Source organism: Eucalyptus grandis, chromosome 6 (assembly GCF_016545825.1).
Source record: "Eucalyptus grandis isolate ANBG69807.140 chromosome 6, ASM1654582v1, whole genome shotgun sequence".
Lineage (NCBI taxonomy): Eukaryota > Viridiplantae > Streptophyta > Magnoliopsida > Myrtales > Myrtaceae > Eucalyptus > Eucalyptus grandis.
This window is the reverse complement of record NC_052617.1, coordinates 55,678,750-55,685,892: the sequence shown is the minus strand read 5'-3', so window position 1 is coordinate 55,685,892 and position 7,143 is coordinate 55,678,750. Positions and strand designations below refer to the sequence as shown.

General features: G+C 38.6%; 1 pseudogene; it reads right to left on the bottom strand.

Annotated features, from left to right (window-relative positions):
• Positions 1-1,252: 1,252 nt before the first annotated feature.
• Positions 1,253-2,854, bottom strand: LOC120294562 (annotated as a pseudogene).
• Between the last annotated feature and the right edge of the window lie 4,289 nt (positions 2,855-7,143).

Sequence of the window (7,143 nt, the reverse complement as noted above, 5' to 3'; positions counted from 1 at the left end):
ATCTACATCTACATAAACAAAGAATCCTGGAAACATGCTTTTCGCGATCAGCATTCCGGGCTAAATGCAAATCAAGTGGCGCGGATCTCAGCAACCCAACATCAGGGGAATCAACTATAACAGGCAAATTCTCAAGGCTATGCCACAAATGAGCGTACAATTTAACCTCCGCCCACAATTACGGCAAGTGTAACCAACCCAAATCCAAAAAAAAACACGTCTACTAAACTCATCTTCGTGGCAGATTTCCACTTCCCTCTTCCGTCAAGATTCTGTAATTTAGTATGTCAATATAGCATATGTCGGTAATTTCGATTGAAAGACAGTGAATTCAAACATCTTTCTAAGCACAAGTATCAAGGAAAAATTGTTTAAAAAGTTTTAAACTTATTGCATTTTTTTTTTAAATTCAATCTTAAGCCTTTCAATTTTTCCAATTAAGTCAATTTGACTAATTTTGGCTGAAAATCGTTGACATGGACACTAACCTTCTTACGTGGCACATCCGACAATGACAATTTTTAATAATAATTTAATAATTTCTTTTGTCAAGTTTTTTTTTCTTCTTTTTTTCTTTTCTTCTCTTTTGCTTCTTTCTTTTTCTTCTTTTCCCTCCATTGGCCACCGCGAGGCCTTGCCGATGGCCAGCAGAGGTCACTGACTCACTGGCATCAGGTGAGGGACGCCCGAGCCAGGCCTAGTGAGTAGAGTAGCCAGTTGATCAACCCAATCGGTTGCACTTGCTCTAGCGCGATAATAACTATTATATCCACATATATGCTACGCCACCTTAATTACAAAGAATTAGGAGGATCTCAGCACAAATTCTCGGTTTTTTTTTTTTTTTCCTGTAAAAAGATGCGGCTTAGTTAAGTGAGTCCAGCACCTGTGAAATACGAACTCTATTGGACTTTATTTCCTCCTCACTAATCGAAGGAAATGTGTTTGATTGGTTGATTATTAATATGGACATTAACTTTGTAAAAACTTGACTACAAATGGATATGAATGATGTTCATAATTGCATCTCAATAAGGCAAACATGACCGTGCCCCCATTCGATGTATGGACGAGTAATACACGAGCAAAAGTCAAACGTGAAATTCGATTCGGATGATGGTGTATGGAATTGAACATTTCTCATATGAATAATCGATGCACGAAAGTTTCATTGTATGAATGTCAGGCAAGACCATGGAATTACCCGGGAAAAAAACGATTCATCCAAGGTGGACAAAGTACATCGTCGAGCAAACAGAAATCTGCACTTCCATATCATATTAACTTCGGTACACTCAAAGACAATAGAGCTCCCAAATCTCACAAGCAACCACCAAGAAAAGGTAGAAGGAGGAAACTATATTACATCCTTTCACCGAGTTGAATCCAAAGCTTTCTAAAGCTAACTTACCCTGTATTCACAGAAACACTTACTGAATCATTACACGACTTTATTATAAGGCTAGACTTTTCAAGAGTTTTCTTCCATGCATGGAAACCATTCGGCGAACTAGTTTCAACGTGAAAGAACCCAATCACTTGCGCAGTCAACGGAGACCAATTGCAACCATAACATCCCTCACAACATACCCAAACATATATAGATAATCTTATTATGGTCATCTCCCACTACTAACTGGTGGCATGACATGGCTTTTCATGCTATCCGTCTACCCAGTGCTTGTGCTGGCAATACTATTCATGTACACATTGGTCTTCTCTCCCAATAAACAAACCGTCTCTTCTGGATTCACATCGATACCATTGACCCATGGATGATTAGCCATTGCTCTAAGTCCGTCCAGTTCCATTGCTACTTCCTTCATGGTTGGTCTCTCCTCACTTTTTATTCTCAAGCATCTCTTTGCAAGATTGGCAACTTCTGTCACCTGCTCATTATTTTCTCCATTTGCAATAATTTCCTCAACAATGTTAAACAATTTGCCCTTCTTCAATGATGAAAGAAAGTACATTGCCAAGCTCCTCTCTTCTTTGGATTGGTCAAAAGAAAGTGCCTTCTTCCCCGTCAATAACTCAACTAGCACTACCCCAAAACTCAAACATCACTCTTCTCTGTCAATTGGCTTGTGAGCAAGTATTCGTGGTCTAAGTATCCCAATGTTCCTTGAACCATAGTCGAGAATTGCATTTGATCAAGTGGGACTAATCTTGAAGCTCCAAAGTCGGAGACTTGCGCGGTGTAACTATCATCCAAAAGGATGTTTGCTGATTTGACATCTCCATGAATAATGGGAGTGGAAGCTGCGGAGTGCAAGTACGAGAGGACTCCAGCAGTTTCTGAAGCAATTCTCAATCGAATCTCCCAATACAGCTTTGATGATTTGTTTGGATTGTGGATGTGGTCAAAGAGGGTTCCATTGTTGATGAAGTCGTACACCAATAAAGGCACCTCTGTTTCCAAACAACATCCTAGAAGCTTGACCACATTACGGTGATTAATCTGAGAAAGCACGATGACTTCATTGATGAACTGTTTAATTTGGCTTTGATCCACAAGCTTGGACTTCTTAATCGCAACTACCACATTCTTTGGCAACAACCCTTTGTAAACGGTACCATATCCTCCTCGGCCAACTATTCTAGTCTCATCATAATTGTTGGTAGCTTTCTCTAGCTCTTCAGCGCTGAAGATTTTTGCATTTTTTGTGGTTCTGTCATGTTTATGTAATTGTTCCTGCAAAAGCAAGCCACCATTTTGCTTGAAGTATTGTTCTTTGAGCCTAATGAACTTCCTTTTCCTGTATCCGAAATACAGAAAGCCTATACCAAATAGCAGCACTATTATGCCCGCAGCAACACCTGTATATAACACCACTTTTTTTAGACTGATTAATCACACAATTAACAGCACATTGAGTCATTGTAACTTGTAAAAGCAGCCACGCTTTGAAACTTTCTCTAGAATTATACGGCGAGGTTTCCTTAAAAACTTAGTAGTTTTGGGACAATTTGAGTCTGAATTAGAACAACGGATTTGGTTAAGCTAATCTACGGAAAAAGAATAGCACGAGGGCCAATGCATATTAAAATTGTCGTCAATTAACGGGTTTAATCGACAAGAAAAAAGATATAAAGTATAAACTCGAACTAACCACAAGAATGCTTATTTTCTTGGCCCAGGGTACTACAGTATACTTGCTTACAATTTTCTAGGTCTTATGCAACCAAATCCATGTCTCAAAGCATGCATATATAGAGACTTTTCGGTCGAACTATGCATGAGTTTAAATAACTCAATACAAGTCCTACCTCAATTTCTAGCTATATCCCTTTTGATGACATGAAAATGGCAAGGACTAGTAACTTTGAAGACATCTTCTCAAATGGCTTAGTATATGGTACAGAGGCTGTGTGTAACTTCCTCTTTGACTCGTGTCATCACCTCGGATAAATTTTGTCATATTGCTAGTAATTGACTTTCTATCTAAATGGCTTGTGCAAAAATGAAAAAAGTTACCTAGGTTGTGTACCACACATTCGAGAAAGACGAAACAATCATTCAATCATTACTATCAGTCTTTAGATGCTAATCAAAACATTAGAGAGAAAGGAAGAAGTTTGACTTTTAGGAATTAAGAAAGGATTAGGATTATTTAAATTCGTGGGTATGTTTACACTTATTTTACCTCTTAAAATGAGAACACTGTCCACCCTAATTAGATTAAAAGAGCATGTAAGTCCAGAATCTAATCAATCATTTTCTTCATTTTGCCATTTAACTGCATTTGGGAAAGGAGGCTCGGGAAAGGAGGCAGTTTAAGCAAATAGTTGAGGATGGCAAAGAGATGGGGCGAGGTGAGGGTGAGATTTACATCCTCCGGCCCTGGCTCAAATTTAGTGAAGATGTTGCGTACCCACCGCATGCCTCATAATAATATGAAGGACAAGTCAAATAATGTTGATGTTATAAACGTACCATGACAACCATTCTCTAAGTAAGGATTGCCTTGGTAACCTTCTAAACAGGTGCACTTGTACCCGAGCCGTTTCCGCGTTGGTGCATTTGGTGTTGTTGGTGCACATGTAGCTTGCATGGGTTCTTCCCGGCGTCTTCGCAGTTTGATTCCCTATTGCCCGCCGAGAACTAGAGTGGACTTGTTAGATTTAATCTGATTAAGGTCGTCAACCGAGAAGTTGTAGGATCCAATTTCGGCAACGAAGGCATAGCTACAAGGATTGAAATCCAGGACGTAGGTGTTGGAGAAATCCTCATGAAGAGTTTTGGAGTTGACAAAACGTATCCTTCGGGTCTAGTCCGAAAGTCTGCACTCGTCGTTTAAAGTCCGAAGACTGGACAGCCGACTCAAGACTCAAAGTCTATCCTCATTGACAGTCTCGAATCCGTTGAAGAAAGGTTATCCGAACTAAGTGGTTTGTTCAGGATTTAATCTTATCATCCGGGAGAAGATCTCATGGCCGGAGAAGACATATCGAATCCTTTGATTGATCAAAGATTGATTCAATGACTGAAGATTCGATGATTATCTATATATTATTGGAAGGTTCTACTTATGGAAACCGAGATCCCGATTGTATGGGCGAAACAGATTGATGAGCTATCAACATGTTCCTTTAATAACTCAAACAATCTTCCTAATTGATTCTCGTCCAACGGTAAGATTGAGGAATTCCTTTGGTAAGTGCCAACGGGTATGATGGCATAAAGGAGTATATAAGGAAGTCGTTCTTAGTTGTTCGAGGTGTGCGCGATAGAAGAATTCCAAAGTCCTAAGCTCCCATTTGTTTAGATAAATCTCTTGAGCGAATACTTGTATACAAAAGAGAGTCTATATTTGTGAGAGACCTTGAGGAGGTGTGGTAGAACATCTACACTTTGTGGAATCAAGGCAAAGCTGTGCCGTAACTTCTCTTTTGATTATAGTGAAATCCAGCCGGTGGGCTGTCGGTGTGGAAGAGTGGACGTAGGATTGGAATAATCCGAACCACTATAAATCCCGTGTTTAATTTTCTTCCTTACTCTCTTTACTTCAATCGTATATCAATGTTAAGAATTGCTTCCGTATTCAAGAAAAATTGTTTGTGCGCCTATTCACCCCCTCTAGGTGTTTATACTAGCAATATCAATTGGTATCGAGCCTGTGTACTTACTTTATTTGAAGTGTTTTACTTCATAGTAAAAGATCCATGGCTAGTATGCTAGCACCGTGGCTGATGGAAGGGCAAAGCAATACCGAGACCACCTTACTTTGATGGAAAAGATTACAACATCTGGAATAACAAGATGAAAGCTTTCCTACGATCAAAGGATCCTCTGAATGGGATGTTGTAGAAAAGGAATAATTCCTACCATCGCACAGTCGGTCGAAAGAGGAAAAGATACCGAAGAATCCAAATGGATTGTCTCAGAAGAAATAACCAAAAGACAAACACTCGATGCAAAAGCAATTTACTCTTTATATTGTGCTTTATCACCAACTCGAGTATAATAGAATATCTTCTTGTGGTACATCAAAAGAAGTTTGGGACAGATTGCATATCACCTATGAAGGAACAGATCGAGTGAAGGAAACAAGAATCAACATTCTTCTCGGTCAATATGAAGCCTTTAGAATGAAACCAGGAGAATCAATATCCGATATGTTTAGTCGTTTACGTATATTGTGAATGGTCTTGAAAATCAAGGTCAACCAACTTCGATCCCATGAAGGTAAACAAGCTTCACGTGGACTCTCCAAGGATTGGAATCACATAAAGACTTCGATAAGAGAGACGCAGAGAATTATGCCACCTTGTCGTTGATGAGCTTATTGGAACGCTTCAAGTCCTATGAAGTGGAAAGGATCAATGAAGAAGAAGATCCAAGAGGTAAGAAATCCATAGCATTAAAATCAAATGATGATTCCGATGTTACAGATCTCAAGATGATATGGACGATGAGGAGCTTGCACTCATGATAAGAAGATTCAGAAAACTAAATAGGAAAGGGAGAAGGTTCAACTCAAAGAAACCAGGCTTTCAAAGACAGCAGACCAAGTCTCATTGATGATGAGGAACCAAATAAAGATGTAGTCCGCTTTGAATGCAAGAAGAAGGGACACATCGACCCAACTGTCCCTCTTCAAGAAGAAGAAAGGAAAAGCTGAAAAGTTTGAAAAGCTCTCAAAGCTGAAACCCGGAGTGATGCGAGTGTGAAGAAAGTGATAATGAATATGCAAATCTATGTCTGATGGCACGATCAGACTCAGACTCTGGATCAGACTCAGGATCAGACTCAGATAGTGAATTTGAGGCAAGTAATTTTAAGATTCCTGTCAAAGTTTCTAATTATATTAATGAACTATGCTTAAGTCTTAAGACTTCTCTCAAAAGTATTTCCAAATTAAAAAGGAAAACTTAGCTCTAAAACAAAAGGAAAATGTTTTAACAAAGAGTTAAAAGCTTAGACTTGTCTCTGCATTTCTAATCTTAAAGAAAAAGAAGGAAATCTTTTAAAAGAAAATGCTTTCTTGAAAACAGACTTATCAAATATATCAAAGAAATTTTCAATAGGGTCCGAAAAACTTGAGAAAATTCTTTCAAGACAAAGACCTTACTTCAATAAGTCCGGGTCTAGGTATGACAGAAGAAACAATTCCATTGATTGATTTTCCTAAAGTAAAAGAAAGAATTAAGAAAAGGCTTTCGAATGAAGTTTACAAAAATCATTTTAAGAAAGTCTTTGTAAAACCTGTAGGAAGAAATTCTCTCAGATGTTCTAAGTGCGACAGTAAGGAACACTTTGAAAAAGAGTGTCCTTTGGTATGGAAACCTATTAAAAGAGTATGGGCTAATACTGTTTATCTTACTAACACCAAAGGACCCAAGAAAGTTTGGGTACAAAAAGAAAGCTTGAGACTCTTTATTAAATGCGGGTCTCCATCAAGAAATAGGTAAAGTGGTATCTTGACAGCGGTTGCTCAAGACACATGACAGGAGACTCAAATTGCTTTATAAAACTTGCTCAAGTAAATGGTGGAAAAGTTTCATTTGGAGGAAACAACAAATGAAGTATTGTGGGATTCGAACCGTGAAAATTGGGACTCTCACAATAAGTAATGTTTCCTTGGTGGAAGGACTCAATTACAATCTTCTCAAAGATTAGTCAATTGTGTGATACTTGGT